Source organism: Marmota flaviventris, chromosome 18 (genome assembly GCF_047511675.1).
Source record: "Marmota flaviventris isolate mMarFla1 chromosome 18, mMarFla1.hap1, whole genome shotgun sequence".
In the NCBI taxonomy this organism is placed as follows: Eukaryota; Metazoa; Chordata; class Mammalia; order Rodentia; family Sciuridae; genus Marmota; species Marmota flaviventris.
This window is the reverse complement of record NC_092515.1, coordinates 22,317,223-22,335,034: the sequence shown is the minus strand read 5'-3', so window position 1 is coordinate 22,335,034 and position 17,812 is coordinate 22,317,223. Positions and strand designations below refer to the sequence as shown.

The 17,812-nt window shown below is 50.5% G+C and overlaps 1 long non-coding RNA gene across 1 annotated transcript in view; it reads right to left on the bottom strand.

The window, feature by feature from the left end:
- LOC139702702 (uncharacterized) overlaps positions 1-14,788 on the bottom strand; it is a 151,729-nt gene extending 136,941 nt beyond the window's left edge. The window contains exon 1 of the long non-coding RNA XR_011705270.1: positions 14,716-14,788. This is a non-coding gene — a long non-coding RNA (uncharacterized lncRNA). The remainder of the gene's footprint in view (positions 1-14,715) is intronic.
- Between the last annotated feature and the right edge of the window lie 3,024 nt (positions 14,789-17,812).

The window sequence follows — 17,812 nt, the reverse complement described above, 5'->3', positions numbered from 1 at the left end:
AGTTACTGCTGTAAGCTCAAGCCTCCTGGGGCACCACGGGACCATGGTGCAGAAAAGGCCTGGGAGCTGTCCCACCTAAGAAGGGAGGAAGCAGGTATTTAAATAATCCATCAGCTCTCATTCATCACCAGCTGAAGGCTGCTCCTGGGGAAATGGACTCCCCCTAACTCTAGGCCCCTGCTGCATGCTACCGAGTCTGCAAGGAGAGCGCCACATACCCAGGATAAAGAGCAACTGTGTGCAGGGCAACCGTGAGTAATGGGGGAGGGGAATGGCACACCCATGGCATTTGCTGCAGTTCCAAGCAGCTCCTTTATGGGACTGAGACAAGCCCCAGGTGACAGGGAGAGAGGGTTTTAATCTCATAGAGAAGAGCCAGCCTCATTCCAAGTCACAAGTCACCCAGGGAAGCTGGGTGCCTCCTGCTGGCTCCTGCCTGCCTGCTCTGAGTGTCTAAAGCTGCATGTCCTAGCAGGCTGCTCAGAGGTAACATTTGCCCCAGAGTAGGCTTCTCCTCGAAGTGTGTGCAGACAACAGGGAGGGGGCCACTGGTGCAACCTACCATGTTAAATTAAGTCAGTAACTCTCTTGTCTGCATCATAATTAACTTGACTTTCTTCAAAGGGAGATATTAAGGCAAAATGTTGGGGATTTTTTAAAAAAGAAAAGCCATTTTCCTCACTCATATTATTTTTGATGAGCTAAGTGGCGTTAGCTTTTAAATTGCAATTGAGAGAGAAGATACGCACACACAGAGTAATGGACAATTTTAATTTTCAACAATTGTGATTGTGAATAATGCTGCTAATGCTACTAATAGCTTCCACGGTGGTTTATATTCATTTCCCCCAAATGCTCAACTCCAGACTTCTATATTGAAGAATAAAAAGATGACTTGGGCCAATTAGTACACATCGTGTGTGTTCCACATCCTCTTATCCAGAAGAGCCTTCTGTGATGTACCCATTTATCAGAATCACGGGGTGTTTCTGCAGCCCTTACCGGGAAACGGGAACGATTTGGAGGAAGAGGTTCAATGTGACCCGCTGAATCACCACCTGAGTGGAGCATCAGGAAGACCTGGCCATCTCCTGAAAATGACTCTCCACCAGCAAGAAAATGAAGCACTCCCTTTACAAAACATCCCCATGGTCAGCGGCAACCGACGAGCTATGGGCGCCTTTAAAAATAAGCCCCATTGTTCCTTCCCCAACTGCCTATTAATAGCTCGAAAAGACATCTGTTCCTAATTTGGTCTTCTCAAATCAAGAAATCTTCCTTTCACTTTCCTCCAGGGCCAGGATGAAATCAATCAAGCGACAAAATTTATCAAGCACCAGGCACATTCCCAGCCCAGAATTTTGAAGCCAAATCTGCAATCTCACCCAGGCACCCAGAGACCCAGGGAGCACATGCCCTTTCTCCAATGCTGACGTCCTTCCACACACAGACAAACACAGAGACCACTGAGAGAGAGCCCAGTGTCAGGCTGGCACACCCCTCAGCACCCCAGCCTCCTCTACTCTGCCCCCAGGGGCCAGCTGTTTTACCAGATTCTGCCGCCATGCATAGCTCCCTCAGAATCCACTATTCTCTCGGTAACTCTTCCCATCTCTGAATATCTGTGACTGTTTAATTCTCCTGAGTGTGCCTGCCAAGGGCTGGGGATGTGGCTCAGTGATAGAGAACTTGTTTAGCATGTACGAAGCTAGGGGTTCAATCCCCAGTATCAAAAAAAAAATTTAAATCCTCCCGACAACAGGTTTCACTCTGCTCTCTGGGCCTATATGCAGCAGGGTGACCCTTTTTTTCCCATGACAAACCTTCAGCTGCGTGGGAAGAGATGTCTCTCTGTCCCACAGGTCCTTCTCAGCTTTGGCACCTGAGAAACAGGGCTGTTGTGGACCAAATGCTCAGACAAAGAATTGAGTCCAGTGACATAAAGTCACATGGAGACACATTCCTGGCAGCAGCGTGGCCTAAGTGTTTGTGTGTCCCCCTCCACCACCACCCCTGCCCTCATTTCTTGCTGTTCCACATAGGCAATAATTCCTCTAGTCTCTGTGCTCACCCCAGAACCTTTGCTCAGCCTTTCTCTGCCTGGTAGCCTCTACCCTGAGTTCTGCAAAGCTGATTCCTATCTTGTCATCCAGGACCTTAGGGTGCCCTACTCTGACCTCACTACTAAAGCACACCCCTAGCCATACTCCAGAACAACCTTTCAACAGAGAAGTTAGCACTATGCAATTTTTTTTCTTCCTTTTTATTCACATGTTTATGAGCTGTGTCACCCTCTGGAATGTAAAAGCATGAATAACCACAGGATAGGAATCCCATAAATGGTTGTCATCTGAATAAAGAAAATAGTTTCCCAGGCCAGGTAGGGTGGCACACACCTGTAATCCCAGCGACTCAGGAGGCTGAGGCAGGAGGATCACAAATTCAAGGACAGCCTTGGCAACTTAAAGAGACCTCAGCAACTTAGCAAGACCCTGTCTCTAAGCACAAAATGGCTAGGATACAAAAGGGCTCAGTGGTAAAGCATCTCTAGGTTCAATCCCTAGTACAAAAAAAAAAAAAAAAGAAAAGAAAAGATGAAAGCTTCCCAAGCCAAAGACACAGCAGCTGGGGTAAAGATGCACAGAGAAGCTATGGAAACTTCTGGATCTGAGCACGAGACTTGAAGTGAAACAGGTGCAGGCTGGCCAGCTGTGTGGCCTTGGGCAAGTTTCTTAACCATCCTGAGTCTTCTTGGCTTGAACAACTTGCAAAATGAGTGCAGTCAGAGCATATAGCTTATGGCCGGGGTGAGGTAATACCTGCACACTCTGTGGAATATTAGTGGGTTCAGAACAAATGCTCTGTCTATGAGCTACAGTTTTGAGTGGGGGAAACTGGGATCAGAGCCCAGGGCTGGCCATAGAGGGAGAGGAGGCTGGGTGGCAGGGGAGGGGTGGCCTTGAATGTTATGTCAAGGCTCCTGCCCTGGTGAGTGCACAGTGGTTGGAGCTTCCCAGGGCCCAGCAAGCTCATGGAGGCCAAGACAGGGAAGCTGTTCCTGGCTGGGTTGTTTCCCAGCATTCTCCTCTTTTGTACCCACAGAAGAGCCTCCAGCCCACTGGGGGACACAGCTCAGGGGAGGGCAGCTCGAGGGGCAGCAGGTGGGCAGAGGTTTTCATCTGCAGCTCACATCCTCTGAGAGCCCAGTGAGAAAGGAACCAGGCCCAAGGTTTCAGGATGGGCCTGCAGCAGCCCTCCCTGTGGACAGAACTCACGCCCTTAGAGCGTGACGGCAAGCCGGAGGCCCCAGGAAAACGGGCTCCTTGCGGGCCTCAGCCTCAGCCTCCTGGGCCCCAGCCTCAGCTTCATAAGCTCCACGCCCCCTGCAGCTCCTGGTTTCCAGCCAACCCCTTCCTTCAGCCCCTGGGTCCTCAGGACACAGCCGGAATTGTCTGGCCTGTGGCAGGCGATGAGCCACAGCTGAAGGGACAAGGCCCAGCTGTTCCTGGAGACAAGTGCACAGCTTTCTTCCCACATGAAAAGGGAACCTGTGTCCCCTGGAAGAGGGAGAAGAGGAGGAGGGAAGGGCCAGAGAAGGCCCAGGAACAGTTATATATATCCCTCCTCAAGGGCCCCCGTCCCCTGGAGTGGGCCTGTGGGGCCAGGAAGGTGATGCAGTTCTGACTCCTGAGCACACTGCCCAGCCTCCTCTGGATGCCCACTCAGAGTTCAGCCCTGGCAGAATCCGAGGCCTGGCCTCTGCGGAAAACCCTTGTGGGACCCGGGGCCAGCCCCTTCCCCCGTGTGGTTTCAGTCTTCTCCCCTGAAAAAGTGGACATTGGAGAATTTTCCCTGTGGTTCTTACAGAGGAACAGCTTCAAGGAAGGAGGGGCCATTTCCTAGAAAGGTCAGGGCCCCCTGGAGAAAAAGGAAGTATGACCCTGGACATGATAGGGATGAGGACCCAGACAGGGCCATCAGACCCCCTGTGTGCTTGGAAGGCAGACCCCAGTGTGCCCTTCCAGGCAGTCTCCCACGTTTGTTCTCCGAGGCCCCAAAGAGGAGGTACTGGGGCTGGGTTAGGATAGTCTGCTCAGTGGAGCCTAAATCTATCATCACTATGGGAAGTTCCTTCAAACCCTCCTCTGAAAGAGTACAGGACTAAAAACTAGCTAAGGAGTGTCTCTTTTTTATATGTCCTGTTCCCTGGACTTTATCATCAATCATAACCTTATTCTTTGGAAATAAGAAATCCATTTCTGCACCAGTCTTCACATACACATCCCCCAGGAACAGGACCTCTCCCCACTGACTCCACTTCAGTCTCCAGAACTAGATAAAGGCAGGACCTCCCTGAGCAGAACACCTGGGACTCCCTTCCCAGGAGGGCCAAGTCTTGGCTTCAAAGAGGGTCAGACAGTATGCGACAGGGCTGGACAATAATAAAGGCACTGTGGATCAGTAAGGGCTAGTAGGTGTGGAGAGGCTCATTTAACCTCAGCCTTATTTAAAATATCAATGTCTGCTATTAATGACATGCTATTTAATTTTTAATCAGGGGTGGTAGAGACCTGGACAGATCCTGCCAGATCCTCTCTAGTAGTAACTCCAACTGGAGTTTAAAGAAAAAAGGGGGTGGGGGCCAGAGGCCTCAGATTTCCTCCAAGTGTGATGGCAACTAATATCCAAACATTATAGAAGTCTTTTCTCTGTGACTCTGTCCTGACTCCTCCCCCACATGGTGAAAGATGGCTCTAGCCATCATTCTCAATGCCTGCCTTGCTGAAGCACTACTTTCCTGGTAACCAGACCAGACTCTTTGTTATGATGTGTTAGCTCCAATGAGACCCCACTCACCCTGGACCTCTTTTACTGGGCTCAGGCACAGGAGTGTCCTTATCAGCAAGGACTGGGTCACATTTCCCAGTCCCCTGAAGCTGGGGAATGGGACTAGGCACATCTGTCCAATAAAAACCAGTTGGAGGAAGGGTTTATCATCTCCATGTTGAAAGTCCCACCACATACCTGGGATTCAGGTGAGTTTTCCCCATTCTACAGAAGAGTGAAGGCCAAGGAAACTGTAACTCGCCCATCTTTCCTCAAGGACTGCCATTTGTTGCATTATGATTGAGATGTTTCTGAGAGGCCCATTCGTGTTACTAGGGAGCCACCTTTAGGACAGGTGGTGTCCATGCCTCCTCAGAGTTTGTTCCCTCTCCAAGATCACCCCACAGAGCTGTGGATGCAACCCAGGCACCCACTGATGTGACGCAGGGCCTCTGCAAAGCCGAGCAGGCAAAGCCGCGGACATGTTTTAACAGTGAGATGGAAGTCGTTAGCTCCCTTTTTAATTTAACAAGCCCAATTTTATAAATAAGAGTGAATTTTCCCAGGCTATTATTTCTAATTATGCATTTACATCAATTCACATTATGCGGTTGATGAAATGTTAATACCAAAGGCAATTTTCTGCTGACGGGTGGCATGGAGAAGAGCTTTCTTCACATTACAAGTCAATATTTTTGGAAATAATTACCCAGTTGCTCACCAGAGTCTGCACTGACTAACCCAGTGGCTGCGTCTATACAGCCCCCAACTTGAGACGCTAAGGAAATGCTCCAACAGGGAAAGAGGACAGAGGAGACCCCATGCACACTGAGTGGCATCTGGACAGCTCTGACTGGTAGCCCCCACCAGGGCTAGCTTCAATTCAACTGTGTACCATTACTGGTGCCCTTGGATTCATTACTAAATGTCTTCAGAACTTAGTTGTTGTTTTTTTTTTTTATCTACAAGATGAGAATGATAAAAGTAAGTGTCTTGTAGAGTAAGTTAATACATTTATGTCTTCATTGTTGATTAACTTATGAAATATTTATTACAGTCCTACACTGTCAGGCATACTATAGGTGCTCAATAAATGATAGGGAGTTTAGGAGGAGGAGAAGGTAAAAGCACACAGATATTCTAACAGATGAGGTCAGTAAGTACCTCCTTGCCCTGTGTGACAATGCACCTTGGGACTGAATGGCAACAGCAGCCACTGAGACAGAGAGGTCTGGCTCCAGACACAGTCCAAATTCTGAGGGAAAGCACCAGAGGACCCGCCCTTCAGCACAAGGAACATTCCTCCACAGCCAGGTGCCCGGGCTCGGGGAGACCTTGACATCATCCAGGAAGTGATGAGTTGGTGACTGAGGCAGTGAAGAGAAAAGGACACAACTGAGAGAAAGGTCACGGCAATGGGCCTCAGGGTGAGAGAGAGAAAGGGTCAGGATTCCTCCCACTGGTCTTCCTGGCTGTCAGGAAAAGCACTAAGACTGAGAAGGTTGGTAGTGGGCCAGGTTTCACAGGGCGCTGTGTTCATGAAGACAAACCATGAGCCCGGTGTGGACATTGCGAGGTTCCCTTGAGACACACGCGCTGAGGCCCACAAAGACAGAGCTAGAGAAAAGGCTCACGCTGAGCAGCAAGGAACCCCGGCACTCAGTGGTTTGGCAGACATGGTGATTATAACAGGGGGACCAGGGTGTGCAGCCAGAGCAGCTAGAGTCAGTAAAGTGACTGTCACAAGTCAAGGGAAGCCAGCGTTTCAGGGAGCAGAATATGCTCGATGGTGCTGAATGTTCTAGAAGGCCAAGCTCAGGACATGTGAGACTTACCCTGATCTGATCAGGATATATTGTATACATGCATTGACATGTCATGCCACACTCCATAAATATGTACAATTCTGTGCTCATTAGATTTTTTAAAAATTTCTTTCTTTAAATCTTCGAGAACAATGAAGTACTGAGGTATCTTACCAGGAGTCACTTCAGTAAAGAAATAGGTGGAAGCCAGGCTAAGAAACTAAAGGGCAGGTGAAAGCAGACATAGAGAAGACATCCTTGCTGTGAAAGAGAAGAGGGAGAGAAGTGGGCGCCTCTATCAGCCTCTGTAGGAAGATCCTGGAATGAGACCAGCTGTGTTCTCCCCAGCCTCAAGCCCAGGAGCCAGGAGCAAAGTAGGCCAGGGCAGAAACCTGAGAGCAGAGCAGGCCAACCTAGGCTTGTCTCTCCTTCTGTTGAGCTCAGTTTCCTTGTCTGTGGGGGTAGGGGGGGGAGTAATTCTGGACATAGGGTGCTGTTGAGGGTGGAATGAGAGCACGGAGCCTGGCCAGCAGCCACTGCACAACCCAGCCCTCAAGAGCAATGTGCACATGATTCCCTGGGGCCAGCACCACCACTTCCCTGAAGTGGCTGCCATATGCATGCAACACGACAGCAAAAGCCCCAAAACTGAGCAGTGCCCACCCCAGGTGGGGCATAGGGCTGCAGGTCAGGAATGAGGCCTCCATCACCTTCTAGCGGTCCCCCACATCATGGCCCCTGGCCTCCCATATAAAAGAAGCCCCATAAATAGTTCTCGGAGAAATGCTTCTTGTGCTGAAGGGTGGGTCCTTCGGGGGCTTTCCCCCAGGGCTCAGGCTGCATGTGCAGACAAACATCTCTGATTTCTCTGCCACTCATCAGCATCTCTCCCTTCCCCCTTTATATGTCTGCCTGGCCCGCAAGAGCCTGGAGTCCAGTGGTGGGCTCCACAGAGCTCCAGAGATCTCAGATACACCCTTCCAGACAGCAGGAGGGGGAAGGGTTATGTGCTGCATAAACAAATTGATCCCTCTACTGTGCTAGGGTACAGGTCCTCAGGTCACCTGAGCCTGTCCAGAGGGGAAGGGAAGAGAAAACAACCATTCTTCCCCAAGAGCAGGTCAGCAGGGGAAGGAGGACAGCCCTGGAGGAGGAGGCAGGGAGGGAAGTCAGGCTTAAATTTGTGGTCCCAGGAAGAAAAGTGAGCTATTAGAAAGAGATGGGAAGAGAGGACAGGAAAGGCAGGAGAGGGAACAGAGAAGGAAGGAAGAGGGGAGGAGGAGGAGGAAGAAGAAATATAAATGGAGGAAGACAGGGAGAAAAGGGCCTTTTCCTAGAGCTGTCTCCAGTTTCCTTTTCCCCTTCAGCACCCCCACACCCCACAGAGGACACTCTTGGGAAAGCAAGCCACGAGGCTGAAAACTGCCTCACTGTGATGTGTGTGTACACACACAACCTGTGTGCGCACACACACACACCATGGCCTGCACACACACACTGTCTGGGTATTCTCACAGCATTGTGTGCACCTGTGTTGTCTGTTCACACGGCTGTCACTCTGTCTGTGTGAGCAAATGCTACCTGTGCACACACATAGATACACAGATGCTGAGGGCCACTGCTAAGTAAGAATGAAGCATGGCATGACCCAGGTCATTTGCAGTGACATTGCATGTAAGGTGACCTTGCTCAAGGACCAGGGCGGATCCGGGTTTAGGGCGGATTGGGTTTAGGGCGCGTCCTGGTTTAGGACAATCCGGGTTTAGGGCGGTTCCAGGTTTAAGGTGTACCCTGCTGGGAATAGGGCGTATCCTGCTGCCTCAGGCGCGCCTGCTCCTTGAGTTCCCTTTGAGTTCTCGCGGGATTGAGAGAGTATTTGGGATTTTGCAGAGAACGTGAATTTCCCCAGAACGTGTGTAGAGTGCCGGTGTGAGTTCGGGAATAAAGAGTTGCTGTTTGAATCTACAAGGTGTGTGGTGGCTCGTGATCTTGTGCCCAGCCAGACTGCGGCACACAGAAGGTAACCAATCTGAACATACTACACCCACACTCTGGGCAAGTCATCCACACAGTTATAGTGACTGCACACATGTGCATGTGCACACATATACCTCCTCTGCATACCCACTGTCTGAGTGCATGCCCACCACCTATGTCCTGAGGGTACATCCCTCAGACCCCGGTCCCTAGGAAGGTTGGTGGAAGGCTGGAGCCCATCTGGAGAGCATGCCTGCACCAGATTGTCTTTGAGAGGAGAATCTGCAGGTGAGAGAATATGCAAAGAATGGGGGTTGGTGATGCTTGAAGCTGGAATCCAGGGCAGTCGAACTCTCAGCCCCAACTTGCCTAGGTAGGTGTGGGCAGAAGCTACAACCCCTTAACAAGCCTGCAGGTGTACTCCAGAGGCACTTCTGCTACTCTCCCTTACCCCAAAATGCACATCAGTTTGTGGCTCATCCCTGCCCATCAGGCCACCCTGATCTCCCTCTGTCCACCCCTAGCTGGGAGGCTCTGAAAGCCACACTGCATGCCTGACCCCTACTGCCACAGTGCAGGCCAATATTGTTGCTGCAATCTCATGGGACAACCCTTCCCCAGCAAGGGTGAGTCCTGAGCCCACCAGGACCTGGTCCTTTGTCAATAACTGGGACAACTGGGCCCTGAGCTACCCCAGGCCACTCATACAGCAGGTGCTCCCTAAAGGCTCACCACACTGGGGCTACCTCAAAACTTGACAAAAATTTTTATACCTATTCTCCCCTATTGCTGACCACCTGGTCCTGGAAGGAGCAGGACAGTGTGTTGTACACCAGGATCAGAAGAGGGGGCTAAGCCAGGGAAAGGACAGGGGCACAGGCCAGCATGGTCTGGCACCAAAGCCTTTCCCAGAGAATCTCATTTGATAGGTCTTTTTTCTTTTTCCCCTAGGAGGGGAAAAATGATATTTTGAAACATTATTGTGAAAAAAAAATAAGTTAGATCTGAAGCATCAAAGACATTTTGCAAATAAAACCAGGTCCTTCTGTGGCTAGCAACTACAGAGTTTAAACCTCCAGGCACCTAGGCCCAGCCAACAGGCCCCACGGGGTGCAGCACTGTGTCCACCTGACTTTGCACTCCTGGGAGAAAGTGGGCCTGCCTCCAGAGAGCTGGGGCAGCAGAGAAATCCCATGTGTGCATGGCCGTGGCAGCCGGCCGTTCCTCAGGCAGGGTGACCTTTTGTCAACTTCGGACAGGAACACAAATCTACCATCACTCTGGATTGGCCTTGATTGGATCAAAATCCCATCGGAAAACGGGGGGGGGGGGGGGGAAGGCAATAAAACCTCCAGAATTGATATTAAACCACTGACATTTCACAAACCTAGCAGCGCTGGCAGCTGCCAGTCTATCGGCAGGAGGAACTCTAAAGGGGCAAGTCAGGCGTGAAGGTCATGGTAGTGCCAGGGAGCCACTCCCAGACCTCAGCATCAGAGCCAAGGGGAGCAAGAGTTTAGATGGCAGAATTCAGCCTACTCAGACCGGGATGGGAGTCCCCATAGGAACACCCTGTCCATTTTGTACCCTGTCTACACATTTGCACATTTATATTGAAGCAGGGGTAATGAACTGACCTTCAGGGTGGCCCAGACCTAACGGGGTTCTGAAGCTAAAGATGATCTTAAATCAGGAGCTCGTCCCTACCTTCTGACCCCATACTATAGCTCCACAGCCAACACCCAGGACAGGACCAGGAAAGACCAAGGTTACTTTTAGAGAATGGCTAGGACCTGGGAATTCACTGAAAGTCATATAATTGCCTTGGCTTCCTGCCACCCAGCACCCATTGAGCATCTGCCACATGCCAGACAAGGTGTCCAGATAGGTACAAGGATGAAATGGGCATAGCATTCCTGTCCTGGAAAGACTCAGAATGTGCACATTTTTCCCCAGGTGAACCCTCCTGGGCAGAAGCAGGGAGCTGGGCTGAAATAAGGCACTGCCAGGAGCCAGTCCTCCTCCCAAACACTGGCCTCTACACTGAAGGTGAACAGTGAGAGTCTCCTCAAGTCTGCCAACTCCAGGCACAGATCTACCCGTGCATACGGAGCTAGCCCTATGCTGGCCTTGAGAGGAAAGCACGAGAAGCCTAGAAGGTGGAAGCCCTGTCCAGTTCCCAAGGAGGCCCAGGAAGCCACTGCGGAGGTGGAAAATCCTGCCACTTTCCTCTTCACCCCTGCCCCATGCCAACGGCAGACATCACTAATCACCTGATGTGGTCTCAGAGAACCCAACACAAGAGTCCCCACAGCCACCACCTCTTCCTGGAAGTTGAACTGTGAAATGAAAGTAAGACTGAGCTCTCCTGGGACAAGAGCTTAAAGTCATACCTGAGGGCCACTCTGAGTATGGGAACAACACCAACAATAACAACAACAAAAGGCAGACAAATGTGGAGGGAGAAAGAGATCATGTGGAAGATTTCCTAGAGGAAAAATAGACTCCAGCTGGGCAGAGTTAGTCACAGTGCTGGGTGAACAGGCCATCTGTCCAGGGCTGGCCTGACAGGATGGACCATCTGGGACTAGAGACAGACTCCTGAACCCAACCTTGAAACTCCTAGGTGGAGCCAGAGATGAGTCTTCTGCTGGAACTGCAGGAGCTCCTCAGCCCAGGACAGTACTGATGGGACCAAGGATCTATCTACTTTGCTTTCACCTCTGGAGCCACCACTGGGGCACGGAGATGAGTTATCGAGTGCCCCAGAGCCTCTTGTGTCCCACAGTGCCTGTCATCCTGTTAGGGTGCTCTGGTCAGAAACCTACCATGGTGGCCCAGAAAGTTACAGAGGGATGCCAGAGTCTTGAGGTCCTGAATCCTCAGTGTGATTGGCATTTCCTGAGCCACTTCTAGAATCCAGAAATGCAAGGGACACCAGACCATAATCATTGACATAAGTCTACCTCATGTTGATTTACAAAGTCACTTTCGGGACATCAGCTCATTGACCCCATATCAGCCCTGGGAGGTAAGGTCCTGGTGCCCTCCAACTGGAGGAGCTGAGTTCAGCATAGTGGAGACTCAGTGAAGATCCCTCAATAGCAGCATCCATCCCTAAGCTTGGACTTCCCCCACCACCACCCACCCACACACACACACACTGCTACCTCCATAGCACCATGCCCCAGACCTTGTGCTCACACTGGTCCCTTGATGGATTGAGGCTGAATTTTCAGGAAGCCAGTCAGTCCCAGAGAGACCAAGATCAGCAGGAGTAAACACGAGGATCGAGGGGAACCACAGATGCCTCTATCCCCCCCAAAAGCATCTCCACCGGAATCATCAGACAGTGTCCTGAAGGAGGTCTGGAGAAAGCATGAGAGCAAGAGCCCTGACCCTCTGGCTGACCCCTAGTCATTAATAGCCAGCTTTGTGTTTTCCAATCACCGTCCTTGCCATTAAGGTGAAGAAAGCACATGGGGAAATAACAGAGTTTATCTCAAACAGATCGATCTGCTCAGATCCATCTGGCCCCAGCCTCTTAATTCTCCATAATGTCAAAGCAATTTTTGGTTAAGTATACAGACTGTCCTCTACTAAATTAAACTAATAGATCTAGTGGGAAATAAAACCCCGAGTGTATTGAGAATATTAAAAATAAAAATAAAATAAACTCTCCATGGGTCTGTAAGATTTATTTTGGCAAATGATTAAATAACACACACACACACACACACAGAGTAATAAAATCCATTAGGGGATGCGCAGCTCCATTGATCACCTCCAAGTTCTGACTCCCTTTCTCCTCTCTATAGCACCTTCCCTCCCCAGCACCCAGGTGCAAAGGCAGGCAGAAAGGACCCCCAAATGCCCATCCTCCATCCTCACAACACCAAAGGCAGCAAACACATGTGTTTTAAAATGTGTGCTGCTGCTGCTAGTACTACATCCCAGCTGCTGAGCAAGCTGCTCTCAAAGTCGATCCTCCGGTCCACCCTTTGCACTCAACAATGTTAGCACACCCTTCCTACAGATGTGAAAGCTGAGGCTCTGAAAGGCCAAGACAAGGCCAGGATCTGAAACCAGGTCCATCCGACTCTAGAGCTCTGGACACCACCTTGTTCTGCTTTGTTTCACTTTACTTTTTACTTAATTGTCCCATGAGCCACAGACAACCCAGGCCATGGAAACAAGACCTTGCTCAGATGACACTCATCAGAATCATTGTTGATGTTTTCCCAACTAAATCCAGAATTTTGAGGAACCAGGAAGGATAAAGCAAAGACTTGAGCACCGCCAAACTTGGGCACCATGGGGCTCACCCCCAAACCTTCACACTTAAATTGTGCTGGGTGTGCTGCTATTTGTGAGTGCCAGCTCTCAAGGTCAAAGAGAACAGAGAACGGAAAAAGGTGACAGGTGAGGACATTTCTCAGAGCAGGGTCCACATAAGGAGGTGTCTGTGGCAACCACCTTGCCTCTGCTCTGGGCTCCTAGCCTCAGTCTTGCACCTTGGATGGGATGGCCAGTTTCCTTGCTTCCAAACTCACCCCACCCTGCAGATCATCAAGACCTCCTCAGCAATGAGTTCAAAGTCTTAGCCTATCCTGTCCCTCAACTCCACTGATGATCCTGTCATCCTAGACTTTTCTTTCTGTCCCTGCCACAACCCCAGATCTCCTACTTCCACAGGATTGTACAATCAGCTGCTTATTTGAGATGCTGACACACACTGACCCCACCCCAGCTAAGCCAATCACCTTCTCCTGTGTGTTCAGGACTCAGCTTGAAGTCAGGCAACCTTCCTGGATAGGATCTACCTCTTTCCTCCCTGAAGGTCTCTCGCTAGGGGCTGGATCATTGAGTGCTGGATTTGCTCACCCACTAGGCTCCATGCACCATGACCAGGGCCATATCTTGTTCAATCTGAGCCTCTCTCTTCTTGGCACAGAAATCCTTATGTTAGCCACCCAGCCCCAATGTACTGTCCCTGCCTCACCTCACCATGCCTCTGAAACTCAGTATGTTCTACCACATTTACTCTCTACCCCAACCTTGGCACTTGCTGCACCTGATGCTAAGCCCTCTTCTTCTCCCATGTCTCTGAGGGGCTGATGCCCCTCAGATCTCCCCCTGATCACTAAGTGCAGAGGGAGGGGGGCTGGGTGATGTTACCCATCACTGGATGAAATGATCAGGCTGTTTTGCTTTCCTCTTTGAGGGTCTTTCTCTTCCCCTTCTCTGGCTTAATGCAGGTTCTCGGCAAGCAGAAAATTTCCCTGGCTCACTACAAAAGCCCCAGCACTGGGTACACCATAGAGTAGGTGGCCATAGGTATGTGCTGGCCAATGAGGAATCAGGTGCTCAGGACACGTTGGCTGAAGTGAAACAGGCTCTGCCTGGAGCTTCTCCCTCTTCATTTCCCTTCTCTAGACAATTCCCAAGCCCAATCAATCCTGATTCTGACAAGCAAACACAGCCCCAGGCTCTGGGGACTCAGGGAGGGGACACTGACAAGGCAATGAAAATGACGACAGGCCAGATCCTGGGGCCTGGCAGCTGTGGGTCTCCTCCCTGAGCCAGCTGAGCCCAGGCTGACTGAGATGAGAGCCAGGCCCGCGTTGCCGAGGGCACACAAACAGGGCCAGGCCCTAAACCCTGATGAGAACAGAGGAGCCCTCTCCCGACTCTGCCGTACAGGGGCTAGAACCCAGCTTGGCACTCCAAGCTGGTGACAGGTGGGACCAAAGAAGGCAAAAGGAACCCAATATAAGAACTGTCACTTGCCCTCCCCCGACTCAGGAGCACTCTGCCATCTCTTCCTTATCAATCCCCAGCAGTTTTTACAGGGCACCGAGAAGGCCTGCCCTCCCACCCAATCCCTCACTGACCTGACATGTGCCCTTGGAGGGCAGCCTTCCTGCTGCCAGACTCCAGGCCTTTATCCCCTGACACTGATGGCAAGTGAGTGACTAAATTGGCCAAAAATAAAAGTCCTATAAATCTGATATTTTGCTTTAAGCTGTCGGGTACACAGAGTGCGCTGGGATTATTGATAGAAAAGTTTATGGATGGGCTGCATCTTAAAATCAAAATACATTACCCAAAATCAATGTTGCTGTACGTGGTACAGGGAGGACGGGAAAGGTCAGCCGAGACAAGAATATCGAAACCCCAACTCCAAGAGGACCTGAGCATTAAAATAAATAAATTTTGAAAGTGAGTTCCAAGGAACGACATCTTCACTTAGGGCTGTAATTTAAGGGCGCTTTCACAAGTGACTGGGCAGGCTTTTTCTAAATAGTGCTATTTGAGGTACCTCTGAGAGCCCTGCGAAACCGTCCACAAAATGATATTGACAAGCGCCACGCATCCCAACTCCAAGCCCAACAAGAGCAGTGGGTGATGGCAGGAAAGTGACAGGGCACTGAGACTGGGCACATGGAAACCAGGGCATGACAGGAGCAAGCCCAAACCTGGGCCAGATAAACTAATACCCCACTGGTCACATTACAGGAGTATTCACTACCAGGTCCCTTTACACAGTGATCCCACAGGCATTTCAGAGCTGTGCTTGGAGGGAGAGAAGGAGGATAAATGCTTGTCACCACCCACTGATGAGCAATCAGGTCTGGAAACAGGATAGTTGTGAACTGTGCTCACAAGTGTATCAGCAGAAAACCCGCTTCACTTCTGGAAAGCAAGATTCACTCTAAACAGGGTATCTCTGTGGGAGTCCAAAGGACATTTGCAGTTGGTAGGGCTGAATAGCTCTGTCCCCAGAGAGAAGCATCCCTTTGGGAGAAGCAACACTCCACCACAGACACCTTCTAGAACCTCCACCTGAGAGACCACCAGGATGTGTGAAGAGGGAGCCAGCTCCTCCCAGGGAGTGGGTGGCCAGGCACCGGCAAGGTCCAATGGGAACCACGGCCTGGTTTCAGCTTCCTGATCCTCCAACTGGCGAAAGGACTGAGTCAAAATCCCTGCCCTGCCCACAGGAAACCCTAGCAAAAGGGGATAAAGTGCCCCTTCCCCAACACCCCTAACAGTACTCCTAGTTTAAACATTTACTGGGTCTAAAGATGGATCAGACTCAGACAGGAGTTAAGGACACAGAGAAGAAGATCCAACAGCTGCCTGCACAGGTTACAAGAGGGGACAAAAGAGCAAACAGCCCCTTTCCATACAGCTGAATGGTCAGGGAAGAGACTGCAAGGCTCTATCAGGATGCCCCTGACTGCCCTCAGTCCAAGGCAGGAAGCCTGCTCTCTTCACCAACTCCAGGTATGAGGACCAGAGCCCTACCTGCAGTAGGGAAGAGCTGGGTGTTTTTGGTTAAGAACAAGGAGCTCAGAGTAAAACAGACCTGGGTGGAAGTCTCACTTGGCCCTTACTAGTTGTGTGAACTCAGGGAATTTTCATAAGCTCTCTGAGCTTCAGCCGCATCACCCATAAAATTAGGTGAAATCACAATGTCTCCCCTATAGGGTTGTTACTGGGATAAAATGACAACCCCATTCATGCACTCCACAAGTATTTACTGAGCATCTATTCTGTGCCAGGCCCTGTTGTAGGGGTTTGGAGATGCATCAGGGAACCTTGAACAAGAAACACAATGAATGTACAATACTTTGGAAGGTGAAGAGGGAGATGTGGGTGAGAAGTTAGGACTGCTGGGCAGGGAGCTGCAGATTGCAATATTAAATATGTAGCCCAGGTGGGGCCTCATTGAGAAGGTGACTTTCTGAAAAAAAAAAAAAAAAAACAGAACATAATGGGGTTAGCCAAGCAGGTGGTTGGAGGAGGGGCATCCAAGCCAGATGGTATAGCTGGTGCAAAGACCCTGGGGTGGGAGCATACCCAGTATATTGCATTACAGAAAGGAAGACAATGTGGTGAGAGAAGTGTGAACCAGAGAGAGGATAGAAAACACAAAGAGGTGAAGGCAGAGGAGAAAGCAGGGATCGGAAAGGTGAATCACTTGACCTTGTCAAGCCACTGGTATTTATGCCAAGTGAAATAGGAACCACTGAAGGGTTTTGAGCATGGGAAAGTAATGTGATTTCTGTTTGAGAAGGATATCAGTTGTCCTGTTGAGAACCGAAGCGTGGAAAGTGAGTAGCCAGTTGTCTGCTACATGAAAACCATGTGATAATATATGGCTCTTACTCTTACTAATAAAAATAACCCCGTCATGCCATGGGCAAGAAACAACTTACCCCACAAGGTGATACAGACATAGAAGATCCACAAACCCTAAAGGTAATCAAGACGTGACTCCCTCTAGCTGCAGGAATTCTCCCCTTGCACATCCCTGATCACTGGTCATCAGTCCTTGCCTGGAGGGGTCCTGCTTGGATCTGAAGAGGAGACTGCTGCTCCTTCAGGCAAGCCACCGCACTGTGGGCTAGCTCTTGCCATGGGAATCCTGTTTGTAATTAGTCCCCAAATGAAATCTGCTTTCCTAGAATTCCACTATGGTCCTGAATCTGTGTGGCACAGTGCAAGTCTGCCCCCTCCCTTCAGAAGCTGAGGACAGCAATGGGCCCTGCAGGGTCTAACATTCATCAATCCATAGTGGTTTCTAGGGGCAAATGGAATTTCCAAGGGAAAGCTGGTAAGTGGCACAGTGACAGAAGGAGCTAGCAACTGCATCTTTGGAGACCCTAGGAGGGACTTTGGTAACCAAGGCCTTAATAGATGAGCAACAGTGACCCGGGGTACAGAAATGACTCATAGATGAGGAAACTGAAACCCAGGCCCAGAAAGGAGGCAGGGGCACCCCTCTGGCAAGGACAAGGCTTAGAAAGAGCGCCCCTGGCAGCCAGGACCAGGGTGGCTGCTGGAAAGTATTTTCCCTCTGGTTTCCTTCTCCTTGGCTCTCTGGGAACCCTCTGGCGGTGCCTCCCGGAGGCTAGTGAGTAGGAAAAGCAGATACAGAATCCACTAGGTTGCTGCACCCCAACCTCGGGTCAGGGCTGCAGGACAGGGCTGAGGCATTGACACAGAAACTGAAATCCACTGGCTGGGGACTCCCAAGAGGAAGGAGAATAGACCCATAGACCCGGGACTATGTACCCGGTCCCAACCATATGTCAGCCCTATATTTCCTTTCGGGGACCAGACCGCACTCCCTCAGATGTCTGAGGAGATGGCAGGCTCGGATGAAGTCTGGGGGAGACCGGGATGCAGGGGCT